Source organism: Callorhinus ursinus, unplaced genomic scaffold (assembly GCF_003265705.2).
Source record: "Callorhinus ursinus isolate GAN/ISIS: 27379988/994484 unplaced genomic scaffold, GSC_fseal_2.0 scaffold4, whole genome shotgun sequence".
Taxonomy (NCBI): domain Eukaryota; kingdom Metazoa; phylum Chordata; class Mammalia; order Carnivora; family Otariidae; genus Callorhinus; species Callorhinus ursinus.
This window is the reverse complement of record NW_027397066.1, coordinates 55,127,718-55,153,163: the sequence shown is the minus strand read 5'-3', so window position 1 is coordinate 55,153,163 and position 25,446 is coordinate 55,127,718. Positions and strand designations below refer to the sequence as shown.

The following is a 25,446-nucleotide window of genomic DNA, read 5'->3' as shown; positions in this document are numbered from 1 at the left end:
ATTTACACCTATTTGATGCTCTTGTGAATAGCACAGTATTTTTCAGATGTTTCATTATTGGTGTGTAAAAGTGCACCTGATTTCTGTATGTCAATTTTATATCTGCAACTTTACTAAATTAGTTGATTAGTTCCAACAGTTTGGGTGAGTCTTTGGAATTTTCTATATACAAAATCATATCATCTGCAAATGAACACAATCTTACTTATTCTTTTCCAATTGGATGCCTTTTATTTCTTATCTGCCTACTTGCTCTAGTTAGGACTTCTAGTACCATACTGAGTAAGAGTGTCAGGAGTGGCATACTTATCTTCTTCCTGATCTTAGAGGAAAAGCTTCCAATTTTTCACCATTTAATATAATGTTAGTTGTGGGTTTGCCATATATAACCTTTATTATGTTGAGCTGTGTCCCTTCTATACCCAATATGTTGAGGGTTTTTGTAATGAAATGATACTGTATTCTGTCAAATCTTTTGCCTCTATTGAGAGGATCATGTTATTTTTGTCTTTCATTCTATTAATGTGATCAGTACTACTGTCACTGATTTCCATGTTGAACCATCCTTGTATCCGAGGGATAAATCCCACCTGGTTATGGTGTATAATCCTTTTAGTATGGTCTTGAATTCAGTTTGCTAACATTTTGTTGAGAATTTTTATATCTATATTGATCAGGGATATTGATTTATAGTTTTCTTTCTTGCGTCCTTATTTGGCTTTAGTATCAGGGTAATGCTGGCCTTGGAGAAGGATTTTGGAAGTGCTTCCTCCTCTTCAAGTTTTTGGAAGAATTTGAGAAGGGCCAGCATTAATTTTTCTTTATATGTTTGGTAGAATTCACAAGTAGTCTGTTCCTGGGGAATTTCTGTGTTGGGAGGTTTTTGATTACTGATTCAATCTCTTTACTCATTATTGGTCTGTTCAAATGTCTACTTTTCATTATTCAGTCTTGGTAGGTTGTGTTTTTCTAAGAATTTATCCATTTCTTCTAGATTATCTAACCTGTTGGCATATAATTGTTCATAGTAGTCTTTTATGATCCTACGCATTTCAGTGTTACCAATTATAATGTCTCCTCTCATATTTCTAATTTTGAGTCTTTTTTTCTTAGTCTATATAAAAGGTTTGTCAACTTTATCTTTTCAAAAAGAGAGAAAAATAAATACTATATGATATCACTTATATGTGGAATCATGAACGGTTATGGTGGTTATCAGGAGCTAACCATCCTGGCAAGTGGGGTAATAGGAGACATACTGTTTAAGGGTACAAACTTGCAACTAGCAGTAATGTCTTAGAGAGCTGATACACCGTATAGTGAATACAAAAATAATGTATTATAATCCTCAAACTTGCTAAGAGACTAGATCTTAATTACCCTAACCACAAAAAGGAAATAATTATGTGACATGAGATGCTATAATTATGATGGAAATCATTACAATATATAAATGTATGAGGTCAACATGTTGTGCACCTTAAATTGCACAATGTTATATATACTTTTCAATTAAAAAAAAAAAAGAAAGCAAATTCTAAACCAGGCATATCCCCAGGTAGACAGTATGAGTAAATCTTATTTCCTTTTTTGCAATTTTTTATACTTTCGCAAATTTTCTTGCAATAAGCTTATTTTCATAAGGATGTCAGGGAATGAGAACCACCAGTCCATATCAGTGATTAATCTGCAGAAAATCTATTAGTATAATACTATAGGGAATAATCTTCTACAGCATGGATGAAGAAGCTTTAGGCCAGTGAAAGAAAACACTGAAAATAGGTAATCTTAACTGCAGCTACAGTCACTGGAATCACACACATTATACCAGGATGCACTATGTGAGTCATAGGAAAATGCCATCAGGGTGGAATTATACTTTTGAAGAATGCTCTACAAAATATAGTATACAAGACTACTGAAGTTGGGGGCGCCTGGGTGGCTCAGACGTTAAGCGTCTGCCTTCGGCTCAGGTCAGGATCCCAGGGTCCTGGGATCGAGCCCCACATCGGGCTCCTGGCTCAGCGGGGAGCCTGCTTCTCCCTCTCCCTCTGCCTTTCTCCCTGCTCATGCTCTCTCTCTCTATCTCTGTGTCTCAGATGAATAAATAAAATCTTTAAAAAAAAAAAAAAGACTACTGAAGTTGGAAAACTGTTTCCTTTCTCTGTAAAAAATGATTTTGAAAAGTTTTATGACAATGATTAGGATGAGAAAGTATAGCTTTTATATTGGAAAGCTAGATCATTATGTTCCAGAGAGAAAAAAAGAGATGATGGAGGATGGAGGATGGGAAGGCAAGGCAAGGCAAAAAGGTAAAGGCAAAAAGGCAAAAAGGCACAGGCACCAGCAAGGCAAGGCAAGGGAAGGGAAGGGAGGGAGAAAGGATAAGCATATGGTTTTGATCAGGTATCCAGGAAACTACATTTTCCCCCCTTTGGAAGGAGTACACTGAACAATGTGGAGTCATTCTAGCATAGAAAGTAATATATATATATTTTTTTAATTGGCATGGATCAGGGACAAGAAGACAAAATGACTCTGAAACAATTCCAGGCAAACACATCTTCACCAGGAGCTTTATCTAGTCTTAACTGAGCTACTCAGGAGGGTGATCACAGCTCTGCTGTGGTTCAAGTGCTCCCTGGGGCCCTCACTGTGGTGATGACCAGGGCCCCGCCCCTCACCGCCAGTCACAGAAAGCACATTCTAACGAGACATCAATTTTACAGTATGATTTCAGGGCAAAGGGTGTCATATGTAAACAAACCCGCAATACTGTTACTCAAAAAAGGTAACGACACAATATATTTCTGGGTTATAAAGAAGACTTGCAGGATGATTTCACAGAAATTCCACACTATAATATGACACTCCTCAATATCAGCAATTAGTAATTTAGGGAGAGAGTTTGGGAAATTTTGACAAGGTTTAAGGTAAGGTATAAAGGATTATAGGCTTGAGATAATGTTATAAAGTTATCTTAATCATAAGTAACATTTTCTTAGTGCTCATAGTCAGGGAAGTGAAATACTAATGACTAAAATAATACTCCAGAAAATCTGTCTGGAATAAAAACAAATGATTTAGTAGAACTATAATAAAGAATTAAAGTTAACTTAAGATCCTGCTGTGTGTGTCCTACTTCCAAGAATCTACCATAGTAATTAATAACATTATTGATAAGAGTCTGGGTATACTGTCTATTATTGTCTAAAAGTATCTCCCCCTCACAATTGTGCACAGGCTCTATTTCATTTCTTACCTACACACACACTCATTTACACAAATATACATAACAGAAGGAATTGACCTCATGCATACATCTCTTTCCAAAGGACCTGAGGATTAGGTCTGTTAATAAAACAGCCACTACTGAAAACAAGGAGTTTCCTCAAAAAAATTAAAACAGAATTACCCCATGATCCCCCCATTCCACTTCTGAGTATATATCCAAAAGAACTGAAATCAGGATCCAGATGAGATATTTGCAGACCCATGTTCACGGCAGCACATATTACCAAGTGCCAAGAGGCCAAAGCAACCCAAGTGGCCATCAACAGATTAATAAACAAAATGTGGTAAATACAAACAATGGAATATTTCTCAGCCTTTACAAGGAAAGAAATTCAACATCTGTCACAACATGGACAAAGTTGTTTTGCGAAATGAGTCAGTCACAAAAAGACAAATACTATACAACTTATATGAGGTATCTAGACTTGTCAAATTCATAGAAACAGAAAATAGGATGAGGATTGCCAAGGGCTGAGATAAAGGGAAATAAAGTTCTTTTAATAGGTATAGACTTCCAGTTTTAGAAGATAAAAAAGTTCTGAAGATTGCACAATATACCTACTGAGTACACTTAGGTACAATTAAGATGGTAAAATTTATATTATTTTACGATTTAAAAAAAACAGATGCTACTTTAATTCCTGATTATATTTGATTTTCTCTATTTGTTTATAGTACTCCTTTCAACAGTGCTTGCTTTGCTATTCCTCTTTTGTGATGGAGCAAATTCTTTCTTCACAGGAAATGGAAGAGTTTGCCCAGAGCTCTGGAGAAAATGGTACTGTGGTTTTCACTCTGGGGTCGATGGTCAGTAACATGACAGAAGAAAGAGCCAATGTGATTGCATCAGCTCTTGCCAAATTCCACAAAAGGTAGATAAAATACCTTTTAGTGAACAGCTACTTAATGAGTCAAACTCTCTAAGTTTTGATTACAAACATTTCCTGCAAGAAAGGTAAACTATTACATCTACAATTTATCTCAGATATCGGTTTAAAAACCAAAATACACACGGCAGATGCTGTAGTAGTACAGAGGGTATTATTTTATTGATGATAACTTTGACATTAAAACTGTGATATATACATATACACACACACACATATGAGGTGCAGTATGAAATTTTGGTATTATAATGGTATTGTGGACAGGTACAAAAATCTCCAAATTTTGTCACTTGTTTCTTTTCGATGAAGGATTCCTGAGGGCACTGTACACACTATAGATGTTATCAGGAAAAAGTTAAACTTTAATAGTAGCTGTACCAGCACGTTATGCAATATTGATAAAAATCTGAATGCACCATGCAGTTTTTGTGTTTTCCATGTAATCCTGGCCTCTTTTATTTCCCCTAAACTTTGGATAGGCCTATTCAGTGTGCTTTTCAGGGTGCTATTCAGAGAAAGGATAGCCAGAGCTCACCAAGCTGTGTCCGGGTGTCCAAGCAAGCCACAATGATTTAGAGAAAGAAAAATAGGTCTGCCCCAGTTGAATGGGCAGGTAAAAGATCAAGGGTGGATATGGGTCCTGTCCTTGAGGTGAACCCTGGCCTCAAATGGACTCTGCTTCTAATCAATCAGATTACTGCTCCTGATTGAGGAAGAAGGGAAAAAAGGGGTCAGGCAGAAGGAAGACTGGCATGAAAAGGGCTCAGATGCCTCCTCCATAAAATATTAGTTTTTACTAATATATAAGTAACTTTTCTTATCTGATACAATCTTCACCTAATCACCTATGTTAATTTTTTGCTGAGAATCTAAAGTTACTTTATATTCACATAACAAATAGAAGTTAAACACTAATAAACTGTAATCCAGTTTATGGGGATTGCTTGGGAATTCCAAAGTCGACACCAGATTTTGGTACTGGCATAGGCAATGCTATGTGCCTCATTTTTGAAGTGTTAAAAGTCAGCTGAATAAATTTTAGCACTCCGATTTTGGAATTTTTTCAACATCCATGTTGTTATTTGTAAATTATCAACAAGCTCTTTCTAAATCAAAAGAATTTCCAAACCTAGCAATAGTGGTAATACTCTGAGTTCATGTCAAAAATTATCAACTGAAATTTTTCTTGGAGGTAATGCTTAACAATTTATAATCTAAAAGAAGTTATACTTACTTCCTAAGCAGAATTAATAATTTATAAGGAAACACAAATACTTCTCACAAGCACCTGATTGCATAGATTAGCCTTCTTATATATCAAAAAATGTAAAACTCCAATATAAGAACTTGAGAAACAGGTGGATATAAGTAAATTCCCTTCTGTGACAATTAAAAAGAAATACAGGTTAATATTTAAGTTTAGAAAACAACAGTATATATAGCAAAATAAACGTATAATTTGCAACTGTTTTCTGTACTGGAATCATGATTGCCTAACAATTTCTTAAATATATGAATTTGTCATTGATAATTTATGCCACTATTTGTCTATGCCACGATGTGTGAAATGCCATGACTTTATTCCGTATCTGAACATAAAAAATAGGTACATGTTATATGAGCATTTCTATTACATCAGTGTTTTATTGGTTCTCATTACCTAACACCCCCTGTCCTCATTTCCTCGGCTGTCATATGGAAGGCATTTAACCAGAGGTCTTTAAATCTCTCTAGAATTCTAATATGCTGTAAAACTTTGAAGTTCAACTCATAGAATAGGTATTTTCTTTACCCCAACAGGTTCTATGGAGATTTGATGGCAAGAAACCACAAACCTTAGGACTCAATACTCAGCTGTATAAGTGGATCCCCCAAAATGACCTTCTTGGTATGACTCTGGAGAACAAATACTGAAAACATGAGTGACAGCTGATAACAGCTGAGCAGAGCAATAGCTCAACAAAAAACGAATTTATTGAGCATTTACTATTGAAATACTAAAAAATAAAACTTACTTGTATTATTTCTAGTCCTAGGAAAAAATATAAAAGTTGGCATTTTATTACATAGTCACATTCCTTATGGCCAGAATCAAAATAGCTTTATTTCAGGTATAATTACTTCTCACAGGTGAATTTTTCAGTAACATCCTAAATTGTTGCTGTCTTTGAATTATACCTATCTTTCTCCTACTTGCAGGCGTACTTCAAATGCTACTGAAAAAGAACAGCTCTTCTATTGCCAGTGGTTCTCCATTTTCTATAGGAAAAAATTCTACAATATTTTGCATTAATAACACATTTTATGATTAAATGTAGCTTCTCCTTCCTCTGGTTCCAGTGCCACCACCATCACTCTTCCTGCTACCCTGACACACCCTTCATATCAGACTCAATGACTTATTTAAGAGAATGTTTCTAACATGCCCCCCTCTTTTTGCACGTTTTTTTTTTAAGATTTTGTTTGAGAGACACACGGCGAGAGAGGGAACACAAGCAGGGGGAGTGGGGGAGGGAGAAGCAGGCTTCCCGCTGAACAGGGAGCCTGATGCGGGGCTGGATCCCAGGACCATGACCTGAGCCGAAGGCAGACGCTTAACGACTGAGCCACCCAGGTGCCCCACATGCTGTTTCTTTTTATCCAAAATGTTCTTTCCATTTGTTCGCCTGCCAATCTTGTATTCATTTTTGAAGTCAAACACACTTCTTTAATGTAATCTTCATCTACCTCTCTAGCAGACTTACATGCTTCTTGCTCTGAGTTCTGAAAGTAATTTAAATGCAGTTTCACATGTATAATAATCTGTTATCTAAAAAAAGAAAAACACTGCCTCTAGATTCAGTCCATTACAATGTTCATTTCTCATTTTAAAGATATAATAATTTTAGTGAAATTCACTCAATCCGAGGTCATCCAAAAACCAAAGTTTTTATAACTCATGGTGGAACCAATGGCATCTATAAGGCCACATCTATCATGGTATCCCTATGGCGGGCATTCCTTTGTTTGCGGATCAACCTGATAACATCACTCACATGAAGGCCAAGGGAGCAGCTGTTAGTTTGAACTTGAACACAGTGTCAAGTAGAGATTTGCTCAGTGCATTGAGGACAGTCATTAATGATCCTTCGTGAGTACAATTTTTTTTTTTACTAGATACTATTTCTAGAGAGATGCTCATATGAAAGGCAGGCAGGAAGCAATGAGTCCAAATATGAAAACAATTATGACTAAGATTTGCTCAATGCTTTGAAGACCACCATCAATAATCCATTGTGTCAGAATAATTTTTTTTTGGTAGTTTTAGGGAAGAAGTTTGTAAGAGGTTTAAAGATAGTAAAGAAATTTTTGACATAATCAATAAAAAGAATCACCAAAATGGTTAACAGAAAGATTAAGAGGAAGCATTGACAATCAGGTTGAAGCAGGGAACCATGAATGTTACAACAGTACTAATCTGCACAATTACAACTTTCAGCATAACTCAACTGTTTTAAACTCTTCTAAAATGGTTTAATTTCTGTAAACCAGCATGATGTTATCGATCTCAAATTCCCAAACACTTCCAAAATTTTCTATGCTAATATTTTGATCCCATCACTGATAAACGATAAATAACTACAACTTTCAGATTTATCCAATTAAAACTTTGTGAATACTACTTATAAATGCCGTTATATTCTTAATTTTCATTATGCTTGTTTTTGTTTTGATAGAACTAAAAAATCAAAAAGTAACTGACTTGGAGGATATCTATTGGAATATTCCTGTTTTTTTTTTTTTAAAGATTTTATTTATTTGACAGAGAGAGACACAGTGAGAGAGGGAACACAAGCAGGGGGAGTGGGAGAGAAGGAGGCTTCCCACTGAGCAGGGAGCCGATGCAGGGCTCAATCCCAGGACCCTGGGATCATGACCTGACCCGAAGGCAGATGCTTAACGACTGAGCAACCCAGGCGCCCGTTTAAAAGCCAAATTTTCTGGACCAGAAATATTTGATTTCCAAATTATTTCAGTATATACATTAATTTGCTATACTCTTCCTATTATTACTAATATCATAATTAAGCATATATTTCCCTTTTTCCATGACTTTAGAAATAAAATTTTGTGAATGTTTGGTTATATCACAGGGGACATCTGCATTTTAAAAGTAATGTTATTTAATTTTAATTTAGCCCAACTATTACTCATCCTAAATAAGCACCATGGGAAGCACATTTTTTTTTTTTTTTTAAGGATATCTTTGATCTGGCAGTTTTATGTAAAAGCATATCTTTCTAAAATTGATGTCTTTTTACATTTTTTAATTCTTAGTAAGGTAAAGCTGTGCCCCCAAATGAAGAAAATTTATTAGCGGATATGTATTGAATGTTTATGATACTGGTACACACTGTACTAAGTTCTTTGTACGGATTAAGTAACTTCTTCATTATAGTTGTTCCCTATTGTATTACAGATTATGTTTCAGGATTACTTCCCTCCTCTCAAAAACCCAGTGGTGCTCTCAGTGGTTTTCACAGGACAGGGACAGAAGTTACCTCCACAGTTCTTGCTACAGTGCCATAGCACATTGTGATCTGAAGTTTGTAAGCCCTCTTTATTAATCCTTCTTCTTTCTGTTAGTCCATAATCATTTCAACAGTAGAAACAAATGCAACTAGCAATGCCTGCAAGAGAAATGTTGAGCACTCTCCACATTCTAAAATGACAATACTAACAAGAAAAACAATACCAAACACAAACGGAGTCTCTAAATGATAGGGACATCTCCAGGAATCAATACATTATTCCTCAAAATCGTAAGATTAAGAAAGGTACTATTCCTATCCTGAGAAACAGAAGAAACAGAGAAACAGAAATGATAAAAGAGAAATGAAAAACAAAAACAGAAATGATAAAAACTGAGAAACAGAAATGATAAAAAAGCAAAGTGTCAGAATCAAGACCCAAACCAACACAATCCATTCCACACTTGCAACCACTAATTCACTGTTATCAAGTCACTACCAGCTCTTGGATCAGCTCTGCCCAGACATTTCCCTGAACCTCACATGGATTTTGTCTCCTATCTCTGGATTATGATAGTATTTTGAAATTTGCTTACCAGATCTATTAACAATTCCTTACTGGATAATTCAAAATTTGCATGTCAAAATATTGTAATTTTTTTTTTGCCTTGGGGACTTAACTCATTCCACTTTCTAAGCTAGAAATACTTGTCATCTCCCAACTTTTTTTTCTTCAGTTTGAAATCCTAGACATTCAACAAATTCCAGCCCATAAAGATCTCTGTAATTGTCTCTAAAAAAAAATAATAGAATTTTCTTCCAGTGTTATGTGGCACGCATTTTTACCATCCACATGAAAATTTTCACTTTTCTACTTTGTTCTGTAAATCATTTGATTTTCTTTCAGCTATAAAGAGAATGCTATGTGGTTATCAACCATTCATCATGATCAGCTTATAAAGCCTCTGGATGGAGCAGTCCTCTGGATTGAGTTTGTCATTCGTCATAAAGGAGTCAAGTACCTATGCCCAGCTTCTTACAACCTCCCCTAGTTCCAGTACCACTCTTTGGATATGATTGGGTTCCTACTGGCCTCTGTGGCAATTGTTACTTTCCTTGTCATAAAATGTTGCTTGTTGTCAAAAGTTTAAGAATGGGGCGCCTGAGGGGCTCAGTCATTAAGCGTCTGCCTTAGACTCAGGTCATGACCCCGGGGTCCTGGGATCGAGCCCCACATTGGGTTCCCCACTCTACGGGAAGCCTGCTTCTCCCTCTCCCACTCCCCCTGCTTGTGTTCCCTCTCTCGCTGTCTCTCTCCGTCAAATATATAAATAAAATCTTAAAAAAAAAAAAGTTTAACAAAGAAAAGAAAAAAGGGAATAGACTTTTGAGACATAATAGGCAAGTAAGCTAGCAAGCATAAGTAAGATCACTCCATTTAATTCAACTACTGTGGATCAAGTTGTGACAGATTCTCCTCCACATTTTATAGACCTGTGCCTCACCCAAATATTTTACTCTTGGTTAAATATATTGTATTGGTTAATCCATTCTACCCTATGGGGTAAATAATCCTACGTATTTTTTGACATCTACTTCCCTCAATATTCTTCTTGTCATTCTTCAATTCTGTTCATCAAACCAAAGAGACATGCTACCTATAAAGATGGATTATATTCCATTTATAATTCTCATTTTAAAAATCCTCAAATAATTCTACTTTAATACGGACATATATCTCTTAAGTGGAAAAAAAAAAAACTCACTAGCGTTTTAGTCTGTGACTTAAGAAGCCTGATTGTTTTTACCATGCATTTTCAGAAGTATCTGCTGTATAAATAAAATCAAATAGAATACATGTGCCCCTGACAAAGAAAAACACAGCTGAATACTTGTTAAAGGTGGCAAGACAGATGTTATTCACACTACTGTAGTAAGGAAGAGAGATTCCAGTATAAACTGAATTCAACTGCAACTAAGACAAAGGTGACTGAGGTTTTTAAAGAGAGAGCAACTGGGAACAAAAAAGAACTATAGACAAGTAAAAAGAGAAAGGAATAAAAAAGGGACTAGATATATGTCTTTCTCTGATTGCCTTATTTTGCTCAGCAATAATACCCTCCAGTTCCATCCACGTCGTTGCAAATGGCAAGATTTCATTCTTTTTGATGGCTGCGTAACACTCCACTCTGTGTGTGTGTGTGTGTGTGTGTGTGTGTGTGTGTGTGTGTGTGTGTTCATAATTCATTTATCTGTCAATGGACAACTTGGCTCTTTCCACAGCTTTCCAAATTTGGGCTATTGTGGAAATTGCTGCTAGTAGGGGGGGGTGGGAGGGATGGGGTGGCTGGGTGAAAGACATTGGGGAGGGTATGTGCTATGGCGAGCACTGTGAAGTGTACAAGACTGCTGAATCACAGATCTGTACCTCTGAAACAAATAATACATTTTATGTTAAAAAAAAAAAAAGATAGCAGGAGGGGAAGAATGAAGGGGGGGAATTGGAGGGGGAGATGAACCATGAGAGACTATGGACTCTGAAAAACAAACTGAGGGTTCTAGAGGGGAGGGGGGTGGGAGGATGGGTTAACCTGGTGATGGGTATTAAAGAGGGCACATTCCGCATGGAGCACTGGGTGTTATATGCAAACGATGAATCATGGAACACTGTATCAAAAACTAATGATGTAATGCATGGTGATTAACAATAAAAAAAAAGGGACTGGGGGCTATGTGGAAATGGAAAATTACAGAAAGGAGTAAGTGGAAAATTACTGAAAAAGGTTTGGCTAGGTGAGTTAGACAATGTATGTTTTATTGTTTGGCAGGATCACATTTTCTTGAGCAAGGACTCAACACAGGAGGTGGGGCCATCCTTAAGGACACAAGCCATGACCTAAGTACAGATGGAAGAGAAGTTAAAGTTTGGTCAAGAGCCTTAGCTCAGTGTTTAGGCAAGTCCTTTGCGTTTATAGTTCACAACCCTCTTGAAATACAAAATATTCTTTCCTGTAAATTTCCTTTGTTACAGGAATTCTGAATGGTTCTAACTGGCTTCCTACCTAAAACCATGCAACCAGTAAAATCTTTGGTTGAAAGGACAAAAGGTATTTTCCACACAAAGCCTTGGATATGTCTGAATTCCTTTTCTCACTTTATTGAACCCTTTATAACTGGATAGTAAGACACGAAATAAAAGAATAGAAATGATAGGTGGGGCCCAGCCAAGATTTAGTCCAATTCCTCTGGATTATAATGTTAGAAGATTCCCCTCCCCCTACAATAATCTCCCATTTTTTGGCCTTACCTTGTCAAGTCAGATATTTCCAACTCCTTTAATACATGGGATACTGAGGATATCAAAACAGAAACTTACATAACCTTTTTATTGATTCTTTTCTCACATCACATAGAAAAGCAAACTGCAGATGACAGCCAAATATTTTGTGCAACAATTTTTAAAGTCCATGCATAAGAAAGCATTTGAAATAGCAAAAGGTCTCCAGCGCTTGCCTTTAAATATTGGTAATAGAGCCTTTAGACTCAGAACACAACTTACAAAGTAAACCACAAAAAGAAAAAGCAAATAAAGTTAAGAGCAGCTCTTCTGCGTGACAAGAGATATATTTAAACAGTTGGATGGAAATGAGGCATTCTTAGCACTTTGATTATATGGAGATTTTTATAGCATTCCTCTATACAAAAAAATTACATTTAGCAATAATCACTGTAATTATAATAATAATATCCAGAAAGGAAACAATGAATATTTTCTTTTATTAAACTTGGAATAATCACCTCACTAGAAAGTAAAAAATAGTAAAGTACACAGAAGAAAAAAGTAATGCATTAATGTTCTTTAATTACATTAATGTCTTTTTAAAAAAATAGTGAGGTGGGGGAGGGGGTAGAGAAGGAGCGACACCTTACACATACACATTAGCCTGAGGCATAATGAAGCTCTGCGTGTACTACCCGAGCTGAATTCCAATCCACTTGTCTTAATGAAGTAATTTCTGCAAATAATGACTTTGTCAAAATTGATCTTTGCAATCCTTAGACCATATAGCCAGATACATAAACCTATGTCCAATCATAGGTGATCAAGAATTCTCATTCCTTTTAATTTTGAAAAGTTTCCCATAAAGCGATATAACACTATAGTTAGGAAAAGATGTAAACATAAAGACACATTTAGCAGAGTCACAAAAGTCCCATTATAAATTCCAAAAATTGCAATACTATCCACGTGTTTGTTTCTTCAAGATTGATTCTAGCGGCTTTCAAATGTCTAAGAGGTCCAAAAAATTTAAACACAAAAACTCCAAGTGGTTACACAGAATGACAGAACTGATGTAAGTTTTTTCATCTTTATAATCTCTGTGCTAGTATTATTTCAAATATATTGTTTACAACCAGAATTACATAAGCACCAGAGGTCGAAGACAAAAATCAAATGACTGATAATAATGTAGGAAGCTGGGTCCATCTATGTCAGGAACTATGTAACCAAGAGTTTTAATTTCCATATTCCATATAGAATGCAATATTTATTAAAGGATAAGTAATACAAATATACTACCAATTTTCTTATATTGTTTAGTTTATCTTTAGGATTTTGAAGGACATTCTTTACGTGTTCTTAAAATCCAACAAGAGTCACAAAAATTACTGAATAATAAAGATGAGGCCTTTAAAGGGATGGGTCCCCCTGACACTATGCAGTTGCCCCAGTGTCCTCTACTGATGAAGCTTAACATTTAGCCAGTCAGCAAAGAAGAAATGTTGATAGTGTTCAGATTCAGTATCACAAAGCTGAATCTGAAGCTGAGACACAATAAACTGAAAACTGACACAGCAGATGGTATTCCACATTTCTCATTTGTTCAAATCCCAAAGATTTTGTACCTTTGGGCACTGCATCATGGTAAAACTCAGATGAGTAATTTTAAAATGAAGTTTGTGAAATGGGGGGTTATAGGAAGTCCAGCCTCAAGAGGCCAAAGGAGGCCCACTGAGTCTGTAGCCTCACTGATCTCCAAATGTATCATCAGATCAGAATAGACACACTAGCAGGCTAGATTCTTTGTATCAGTAATAGCTAGGGCAGTAGTGGTTAGAGGGAGTCATTCTGTTAGGCCCACATGTAACCACTCTGCACTCATCACCAATCTGTTGAACAGGCCATTGAACCAGCACTACAGTGATCCATTATTTGGTGCCTCTCCTACAGTGGATATGTATTTTACCGATTCAAAAAGATATTGAAATATGTTTCATTGATTTAATTGGCAAATCACTAATTCTTTATCTCACTGGCCATCTTTTTGTATGTTTTTTGTCTATTCAGGTTTGTTGTTTGCATGTACTACACTCATTCTCTACTGTGGTGTTTTTCTACTGACTCTTCTTTGGTGACAAGAAGCTACAAAGGGTAAATTTGTTATATGTAAAAAATCTGAAGAATTCAGGGGATGACAGTGGCTCAGAGTGATTGGCAAAGCAATAAGATCAATGAAAATGACATAAACTGGTAAAAATTAATCAAATATCCTAACCCAAAGATGATGACTTTTGGAGCTATGCTTAAGTTGCAACAGTCGGAATGGTATGACAAAAACTGAGGCAAATACAGTGACTCAATCACAAATGCTGCAATGAAGCACAGGATGGGTGACTAAGGTCAGGAAAACAATTAGAAACAAGAGAGCTTTAGAAAAACAGGTAATTAGGAGGGCTCTAATGTAAGGGGCTGGCAAGTAACACCTATATTTTAATCAGTTTACTGGAAATTCCTAGAGCCTTTGTCTAAGGTTCAGTCAGGAAAACAGAAAATTCACTAATTCTCTCTACAACTGATCTTGTTCATTCTTCTATTCATCCATTCAGTTCTATTTCAAATAATCAATTATATTTCATGTAATAAATGACTTTGATTTCTAGAATTTTAGAATGGTGGTTTTATACATCCTTCTCAACCCAGTCCATTCTTATGTTAACCACTCTTTCATGTCTAAACAGCTTTTTTTCTCTATCTACAATCTTTAAGTGCAAATCATCCTATTTTGTATAGTCGGTTATCTCCTCGTGTGGTTTTCATGAATTAATCTTCAACAGGTATTGATTTCTGCAAACTTTCCACACATACTGTATTGTGAAAGCATCCCTTCAGAATGTTTTTTGATTGCCTCTGCTGCAGCCTAGCAGGATCACCAGTTTCATTACAATTTACTTTTTTAGCCTGAAGTCACTGCACTCTACAGATAAGAGTAAATTTCGATGCCTACTGTTGAGGCCCTTATCTTTTTTTCTTTCTTTCCCAAAGTCACTTTTTTTATAGCTCCTATAAGCATCTATTATGGTATTTCCTTTTATGCTAACAATTAGCAGATATCCTTTCTTGGTTTCATATTTGACTGTGTATGTTGTTCTATGTTGTCTATTCTTCAGGATGTATATGCAATTGAAGCAGAAGTGGAAAAGGGTTGAGTCAGTTAAAATAAGCTCAGTCTACTACACTGAATGGTACTCTTAAATGTCTATGTTTGGGGAAAGGGTATTCCCTTTTAATGATTTTTAAAAATGTTACTGCACTATAGTCCAGAGTTGTTTTATAGAGGTACTTTGTGACCCTAAGTTCAATTTTATAAGTTTTTCATCTGCATTTGAAAAGAATGTATATACACTGTATCTATATACAATGTATATCTATATACAATGTATATACATTCATGCGGCCGAATTCAATTGATGAATCTTGTCACTTCCGTTGCTAAAATAAGCAACTTCCAACTTTTGTTACCAAAACAATCAATTTTCATACGAATTTTTTGTTTATCAGTTTCTGAGGTATACTAAAATCTTACAATGTTTCTTATTTCTTAATTTGTAGTGAATTACTTCTACCCACAGAAATGTTTCTCTTTATCACAAGTTGTACTTTGCATCTTTTATTCTACTTTGATATTAATAGTATTACATTAATTTTCACTTAGTACTGGCTAAATACACATATATAAAATAACTCTAGGTCATTTTGTATTAGTTATTTTTCTTTTAAACAATAAAAGGTGGATTAAAAAGTCTGATACTCGTTCTTCATAGGTGAGTTTACTTAATTCATATTTAATGTAAATGTATATTAAATGAAATGAATGTATTACATTAAAAGTTTGCACTTACCTTTAACAATTTAACATTTAATTACCATGTTTTTTCTCACTGCATTCTCCTTTTCCTGCCTTTTTGTTAGACTGATCAAAATGTTTTTTCTCAACTGCCAATAAAAGTTACACTGTACGTACATATATTTCTCAACTCTCTGCCAGGAAGGGCCTAGAAGCAGTAACATCCCAGCAACCATGAGCACAGCTATAACCCAGATCTTAATTTCTAGGTATTATTCCTCAATAATAGGAATCAGGGCTTCCTAGAGAAATGATTGATTTTAGTTCTGGACAAGAAAAGCACAAGATGAGCACAAATCATCTTGAAGTATATTAAATGATGGGACCATGTCAAAAGGAAATACAAAGCAACTGGAGAGGGCTCCAATGAATCAGATCTGGAGTAATTTGAGCAATAAAATAAAAAATGATAGTTATAATCATGACCCATAGGTTAAATGAAATATCCATAAATCTACATTGAAAGAAACAAAAATAAGTAAGTGCAGGAAAGGGGAAGTTCTTCCTTAGGGTAGAATTCCAATTAATAATTATAGAAGAAATTATGGATACAGAAATCACCAGTAGGCAGACACCACAGTAATATTCGTTCTAGGCAAGAATTATCTATCAATGGATACTAAAATTGGAAGGCAAAGGCATGATGACAAACAGGATATTTACACAGTCTCCAAGTATCTCCTTATAAAACACTTAATTGTAAAAGGAAAAATCGTAACTTTATAGTGCAGAAACCTACAGACATCATCTTAAGTGATCAGAGTTAATATCATTATTAATGAGATACATTAACAGCATATGCCTCATGAAAATGATAGTGAAAAGAAACAGCATATGCCTCATGAAAATGATAGTGAAAAGAGCACATCACTTCAGCAGTATTCTTGCCAAAAATGCATAATCTGAATTTAATCACAAAGAAACATCAAGCAAACCTAAACTGAAGATCATTCTATCAAATAACTGGCCAAGAATTCATCCAAAGTGTTAAAATTAAGAGGAAGAAAAAAAGACTAAAAGATTATCTCAGATTAAAAAAGACTAAAGAGGTTGACAACTAAATATAACATATGATCCTGGATTGGATCCTGGTGTTGGAAAAAAAAAGTCTAGAAGCTAGACACTTATACTATGGTCCCTACACCCTATATACCTCTACCCTCCTTATTCTCCCCACCACCAAAAAAATCTGGGTCCTTTTCTAAAGGAAATGAAATAAAATGTCCAGGGTGAAATAAATTAACTAGAATCAATGTAACACATCTAAGTAAAGCCTTTCTTATTCTGACATTTAGAGGTCCCCTTAGATAATGCCTAGTATATATAAACAGCATGAATGTCAAAGTTGGCCAAAAATCAAAGTCTTAGACGAATTTAAAAAAACAAAAATCCATCCAGTTATCAAGTCCTTCACTGGTACAAAGAGATCCCAGTGAGTCATTCTATTGCCTCATTCTTAAATATAAACAGACAACCAAAGATTAGCAAACATTTGGGGAAAGCTAATAAAATGGCAGAGGAAGACTAAAACACACACACACACACACACGTTACCACCCTCACAATGGACATAATGAAGACAGAATTTTTAAAAATGAAAGATTAACTGTATTAGGAACTTCAGATACCAAAAATACTTAATCCATACAATAATATACTGTAAAATAAAACGGAAAAAAGGGAGAGCTTTTGTTTTTTCACACCTTTGATGCCCCATCTCATATCTTTTCAGCCCTTTTTCCTCCAGTTTTTGCTGTGACAAGGAGCTACTGTACAGTTATAACCTAATAGCACAGATCTCTCACTTTCTGCACCATGCACCACTGCATACAACTGCTAAACGAACTCACCTAGCACTCATGTGTATAATCTAGCAGCATGTTCAACAGGAGCTCTCTCCTATCCTTCAGGTTGTCATCTGTGAGTATATTCCATAGCTGCTTTACTGGGTCTCAGTGGGATTAAGTCCCAGTGAGGATCAACTTTGTCCACAGTGATGATTAGCTTTGTAATACACGGGTACTGACTTTTTCCCTTTCCTGGACTTTCCTGTTTCACCTTTCCCTGTCCTTTCCTCCTAGAACCCTTGGATTTCTCAAAATAAACTACTGCATTCTGATCCTCATCTCAGGCTCTGAGGAGAACACAGACTGATATCATATGTACCAGAACTGGCTTTAAAAGCAGACCCACAAGATGAAACTTGGGAATGGGACAATTCACTCCTAACTGGCAAGAATCATCTCACTGCTGATGACATGTGCAAGGGTGACAAATGTGCAAGGGTGACAACTCCTAGAATTCAGTAAAATCATAATTTTTGATTCATACAGGGGAGTAAAGAATGGGGAAGTAAAGTACTGACTTACAGACTATATGGGCACAACGGTTAATTACATAGTATATAGAGTGAAAAAAGCTTTGTTAACAGTTTTAGAAGGCTTGTAAAAAGAAAATGACAGCTCAGTTTAAACAAGTATCAAATCGAAAGATGCTGTGAAAGTCAGAAGTTCTCCCTGGCAGTGTTTAGACTCTTTTCTTCTAAAGCAGCAGAAAACCAGGTTTAGAATTTAATTGCAAAGATAGCAGAGCTACAAAAGAGACCCAACTCACAACCTCAACAGGCCTCCTATGCCAAAGTCAGGGCCTGGAAAGAAAAAGAATGGAACCCTGAGACCTGGGGTTGGGGAAAAAGCCTGAAAATCTTGAATGCCCAGTTTCTTCTGAGTTCTGCTTCTGAGGGTGGGTTGATAGAGAAAAATCTATCAGGGGACACAGTAAGGTTTCCACCCAACTAAAGCTATGACTTGGTCATTTTGGACCCCTTGTTATCAGTGAGACAGAAAATAGTTATTAGTGGGGACAACTGACTCTGACAATTACTCTGATTAGGATCACAGTTACATGATGGGAAAGAAATAGGGATTGTTCCAAGACCCAGGAGATGTAAAGGAATGCCGAAAATTCAGAGAGATAGGAACTCAGTGCCTACTGATAACTCTTAAGCATGTACTTGCAGCAACCATGTCCAAGAAGGCTAAGGTAACTTGGGAATGAAGGCTCATGTCATCCCATCAGACTAATAATTCAGAACAAACAGCCAAAATGCTGGCCCACAGAGAGGGAAATATGAAATTTGTAATAGAGGAGGAAGATGATAAATACTTATTATTCCCTCAGAACCAGCTGCACAGTGAGGACAAAAGGTTGTTCTTACTAACACCCCTTTGTAAAGGCTGAACTTGGCCACCATGCTGAAAACTCTGTCACTGAATGGATTTAACAGAGGGCGCCAAGGGATAAGAGCATTGCAAAATGTAGACTATAGTTATCATTAATTTTGCCCCACCTCACCTCTTCACTGCTTTCTATCCCACCACCCTTGTTTCCCTTCAGCCACTGCATTATCAATCAGCTTCCTTAAAGAGAGAACCAGACACTTACCAGCTGTCCTGCACAATCTTGCTTTCTGCCCGAGTCTCTCCGATGTTACTGTGTGGGACACCTATGAGAAGCTCTGTTGACCACATGAACATCCAAATAGAGCAGAGATACACCATACAGAACCCTTGACAAATGGGAGACAGGAGCCGTAATACATTCTCTCCTCTACCATTATTCTACATACCACTCTAGATGGTCCCAGCAGGACAGAAACCAATTCTCCACAACAGTGACCAGGTTGATACCTTGGTACTGGTACTGGCTTTCCCTCTTTCCTTATGTCACTTTCCTTTTCCCACACTCCTGTTTCATAGGATCAGTTCTAGAAACAAAATACTAACATGCAAGCCCTTGTCTTAACTGCAGCTTTCTGGGGGAAACTAAGCTAAGAGAGACATTCTTGAAAGATAAATATACAGTAGCTGATCTTGAAATACGTGAAAACAAAAGACATATTGGAACATAATATAAGGAAATCTCTTAGAATGTATAAACAGAAGACAAAGATGACAGAAAATGTGAGAAATGAGAGAAAGTATTAATCTAGGTAGGAGTCCAAGTAAGATAAACTGAAGAAAAAAAGAACTGAGAAGGTTAAAAGCAGCAATTAGCAGAACAATGCAATGAAGTTTTCCAGAGTAGACATGTATGTGATCTTCAAAAACAGCCAATGGAGAGACAAGCTGGATGCATAAAATTTTTCATTACCATGAAATTTTAAACGAGGATAAATGGAAGATCCTAAAAGATTTGGGAAGGGAAAATTTTTGATTACCTGCAAAGGAATAGGAATTGTACTTCCCCCAGCATCTCATCAGCAACAAGAAATGCTAGGACAACAGATCAATGCCTTATTTTTTCTGGAAAACTTTATTAATCTAGAGTTTTATATCTCTCCAAATTAGCTATCAAGTATTCAGAAAACAGACTTTCAAATATTTTAGGAATTACGACAAACTCACATTTCTTTCCTACATCAGTCAGAATATACTAGGTTATGCTGCAATAACCCCAAAATTTTCCAGTCTTAAAACAATAAAGGTGTATTTCTCTCTCATGTTCCATGTCCACTGCAGTTACATTGAAAGTTGTGTGTCAAATTATCCTCACCCCAGAAACCAGGCTGACAAAACTGCCACTATCTGGTGACTCTCACATAAGAAAAGAGGCTTTTCACTGAAGAAAGCAAGTTAACTTTAGGCAGTAGAAGCATACAAACCTAGAAGGTGGGTGGTGTGTGCAGAGGAAAAAAATATATGGTAAACAGCACTAATGACTATTAAACTTTCTCAGGCAGTTATGTGAAGAATTTACTCCAATAAAACAAAACTCTAAACCAAGAAACAGAAATTGGAATCACTAAACAATGATTCTGTGGATTTGCTGTGCCAAGTCCTATAGTCAGGTTGGAAAAGGAAGACACATGCCTCCAGCAGAAGACCTCTTAGTTAAAAAATGAGTGAAAGAGAAGATGACTGAGAAACTTGAAAAAAGTGAGGAAATGATGAAGAAAATTACTGGTGGGGGGTGTTGAAGGAGGTTGAGGAGGAGGAAGAGATAAAGAGGTAAAGAAAGAGGAAAAAGAGGAAGAAGAAAGATGGGGTTGGGGGGAGGAAGAAATCCAATTAAAATTTATCCTAGGAATATTATCCCGTTCAGGAGCATGGGTGTCATGACATGTAACACATAAAGAAGTAAGCAGTGTATTTGGCTTTGGAGCGAATAATAGTTGCAATATACAAAGCAAAGAAAATGATATTTATGGACTATGTTAAGAATCAATCTACAAATGACAGCTTTAACTACAGTTACAAAACCATATAAGTGTTATCAACCTTGACAATGTAAAAGCAGCAGCATATTTTAGAGTAGTTAGCTGAAGGCAGGAGGTTAACGGAGATAAAGAGGTAAGTAGAAGGACAGAAGAACCAATTTCCTCATCTTACAAAATGAAGAGACAAGTGAAGCTTTCTCTAAAAAAAAGAGAGTGGTCAGTTTCTCAGTAGAGGATTTGAGACTAAAAATATGGCTGATTTGGAAGGAGGCAAAAGTTTTATGAGGACCGGATAAATTTATTAAATAAATATGTATTATCTCAACTTTATAAATTTTGAAACAGCTATATACTATTATTTAGAGATGTGACAACTATCAGCAAAAACAAAAACTGAAATGGTTAAATAAGGCTGATCGTCAGAAGATACTTCTTTTTCAATATAAGCCCATAGGTACCATTTGATATGTTTAACCATATGTATGAATTCTTAAGTTTTTGCTAAGTTGGTTTTTTTCCCCTTCCTCATTGAAGTATTATCATTAAAGTCAAGAATTAGACAAGAATATTTAGTTGTTAATCTTAACTATTCAGTACTGTACTGGAAAGCCAGGCCAATTCAAAAGAAAAATATGTATTGGAACACAGGAAGAAAATTTGTCATTTGTGAGTAATATGGTGTTGAGAAAAATCAAACACAACAAATGAAAAATTATCACAGATTACTTAAATTCTGTAAGATGACCAAATATAAGAGCAGTATCAAAACTCGGTTTTCAGGGCACCTGGGTGGCTCAGTTGATTAAGCATCTTGATTCATGATTTTGGCTCAGGTCATGATCTCATGGTTGTGAGATCTAGCCCGACTTCCCTTCTGGCTCCACACTCAGCAGAGTCGCTTAAAGATTCTGTCCCTCTCTCTGCCCCTCCCCTCCTGACCCCTAGAAATAGATAAATAAATCTTTAAATAAATAAAAATCAGTTTATTTCCTAAGAAAAAGTCAATCATAAGGTATTATGGAATTTGTCACAATAGCAACAGAAACATAAAAATAATCCTAATTAGAAATGGGTAATACATATTGGAAGAAAAATATAAAGATTTACTTAAAAACATAAACAAAGACATGCAAAAATGACAAGAACTACCATGTACCTGGATGGGTAATCTCAACATTTAAACTATTCTCTCCAAAGAGTTAATGAGCTCAATGAATCTATTTCAAAATCCGAAAAATATTTTTAAAAGGCACAAAAATGTTATACTGTTATTATGGAATAATATTAAATGAACAAAAATAAAAGGAAAATTGAAAGTGAAAAATACACACAGAAGTAGACCACAGCTTTAAAACACTGTGGTCCTGGTGCAGACATAGATATGGAGATCTAATATCAGAATAGCATCCAAAACAGAACCAGGTGTATTCAGTGTGTGATAAAAGAGGCTTGGAAAATCATTCAGACATGATTACTCAATGATAAATGGTGTTGGGACAATATGCAACGAGAACCAAAAGTCATATTCTTAGAAATCAAATCTAACTACATACAGACTTAAATGTCAAAAAAAAAACTTTAAAATTTAAAAATATATAAAAGAAACTAGCAGTGAAAATGGCAGAAAATCAAGAGCCCATAAATAAACTACTTACATATTTAACTGTATGAAAATTTAAACTTTTATATGAAGGAAAATACCATAAACAGATAACCGATCATTAGTAGGGAATACACATCACAAACAATATATGAATAATATGTGTATTATTCATATACTTAAAGCATAATAAAAAAGTACTCACAAATGTATGAGCAGAGACTAGGAAAGGCAAATGCCATGAAACGAAATATAAATGGTTAAATGAATTTATGAAAAGATGCTCAAATTTATAAATAAGTATGGAAACACAAATTAATACAAAAATGAAATAGTGTTTTTCTCCTGTTAGACTGACAGGAATTTAAGGGCTCTAAATATTCCAGTACTGATAAGAGAATATAGTAAATGGGCAAATCTGAGACTGTTTAAGTAAACTGTACAACTGTTTGAAGAATGACTTGACAATACCTATCAAAATGTAAAATGACCAAACCATATCATTCAAGACCCCTATCTTACGAAGAATAGTTTATTAAAATATAGGTACAAGAATATCCATTACAGCATAGTTGTAATATCATCATTTAGAAGTTCTGTAACTGTCCAAGGATAAGTAAATGGATAAAAGACATTTTGGTACATTCATTATTAGAAAATATGAAGCCATTAAGAAGAAAATAAGGCATTCAATACGCACTAACTCAGAAGAATGTTCATGGTACAGTGTGCAGTGCAAAAAAGCTTTGCAAAAATATACATTTTCTAAAATAATAATCTTAAAGCATATAGATGATGATATATTTTTAAAAAGCCTGGAATAATAAATATCAAACTGATAACACTACCCATGGAAATTAAGATTGGAAAGTGAGACTATCACATTTTATGTACTTTTTGATTTAATATTTGTTCAAGGGGTATCTACTACTGTTGTAATTTCAATAATTATAGTACTTCAGAATTTTCCAAAGTCTTACTTTAATTAAAAAAAAAAACCCAGCAAATAATTCCTGGCAATCTAGCTCTAACATAGCTTTGAATACATTTGCAACTATAGCCCTCTCCCATTTCCAAAACCCCACCCATAGATCCATACCATTTCTAAATCTCATCCACTTCCCCAAACAATCCTGCTTCATCATCTGAGTTTAAACGCCCATTCTCCCTAATATGTATTTTATCTCCATGTAAGATTTAACCTCCTTGAAGGCAAAAATTGTCTTTTATATCTCTTTATCTCCCAAAGTATCCCACTGAAAATGTATCATACATTTTTGCTGAATTTAATGTAAATTTACTGACATGCTGTATTGAATATACTTACAAATACTAGTTCAAATTTGCTTACCATTTTTAATGAAGCTCTAAGACTAGATAGTGTTTTTGGAGGAGGCAGTTCAAGATAGTAACGTACAAAAGATCCTGAACTTGCCTCTTCCCACAGACACATGGAATCTACAGCTACATATGTAATAATTACCTCTGAAAAGACCTGAAAACTAGCTAAGGAATGCCTTTACATTGGGCAAATGAGAAAGAGGCCACATTAAGGCAAACAGGAGAGCTTGAGACCCAACTCACCATAAACACCACCCCCAGTGCAGTGAACCACAAATGGGAGGGAACTCACAACCCTGAAACTTCTTCCCAAAGAGCAAAGGCTTAGTCCCCCAAATTGGACACCCCAACTTTTTTTTTTTTTAAAGATTTTATTTATTTATTTTGAGAGAGAGAATGAGAGATAGAGAGCATGAGAGGGAAGAGGTTCAGAGGGAGAAGCAGACTCCCTGATCAGCAGGGAGCCCGATGTGGGACTCGATCCCAGGACTCCAGGATCATGACCTGAGCCGAAGGCAGTCGCTTAACCAACTGAGCCACCCAGGCGCTTTTTTTTTTTTTTTAAGATTTTATTTATTTATTTGACAGAGACAGACACAGCGAGAGCAGGAACACAACCAGGGGGAGTGGGAGAGGGAGAAGCAGGCTTCCCACCAAGGAGGGAGCCTGATACAGGGCTCGATTCCAGGACCCTGGGATCATGACCTGAGCTGAAGGCAGATGCTTTAACGACTGAGCCACCCAGGTGCCCCTGGACACCCCAACTTTTAAGACCCCCAAAATGTATGGTTTGAAAGCTAATGGGGCTCATGTCCACAAGACCCAAAGGACTGTAATGAACTGAGAAACAGCTCTTAAAAAGGGTTTGCATGCAGAATCACTCACCACAGGGCCCAGCGCAGAAGGAGCTATCTGAAAAGCTTCCAAACCCGTGTGAAAGAAACTCATTTGTTAACCTTAAAAGCACTGGCCAGAAGGGCAGGAGCTTTTTGGGATACTCTCAGGGGATGGAGGCTGCTGGGAGACACTTTTGACACTTTCCCCCCACCCACCCCTCATCATCTTCATACTCTCCCTCTACCAACCACTCTCCAGAATGCCAGAATTCCCCAGAGGGAAGCTCTTACACTCCTCTGATCCCCAGTTTTTACATGTGGTGTCCCTGACCTTATGGCTGCAACTCAGGGGAAGCCCCTGATCACTTTGCCCTGGCAGGCCTGCGGGGCTTGCATTCCTGGGTCCCATGGGCTATAACAACTGGGAAGGCAGCTCTTGGCAGATTACCATCCCAAGGGTACTGCACAGATAGCAGACAGAAGCACATCCTCAGTCTTTCTGAGAAAGAGGCCTATTTCTAGGAGCTTTGGCCTAAGGGCCAGCCTTCTGGTCTAGCACACTTCTAGAGGCC

General features: G+C 36.1%; 1 pseudogene; it reads left to right on the top strand.

The window, feature by feature from the left end:
* The first annotated feature begins 1,195 nt into the window (after window positions 1–1,195).
* LOC112835499 (UDP-glucuronosyltransferase 2B18-like) lies at window positions 1,196–10,003 on the top strand (annotated as a pseudogene).
* The last annotated feature ends 15,443 nt before the right edge of the window (window positions 10,004–25,446 follow it).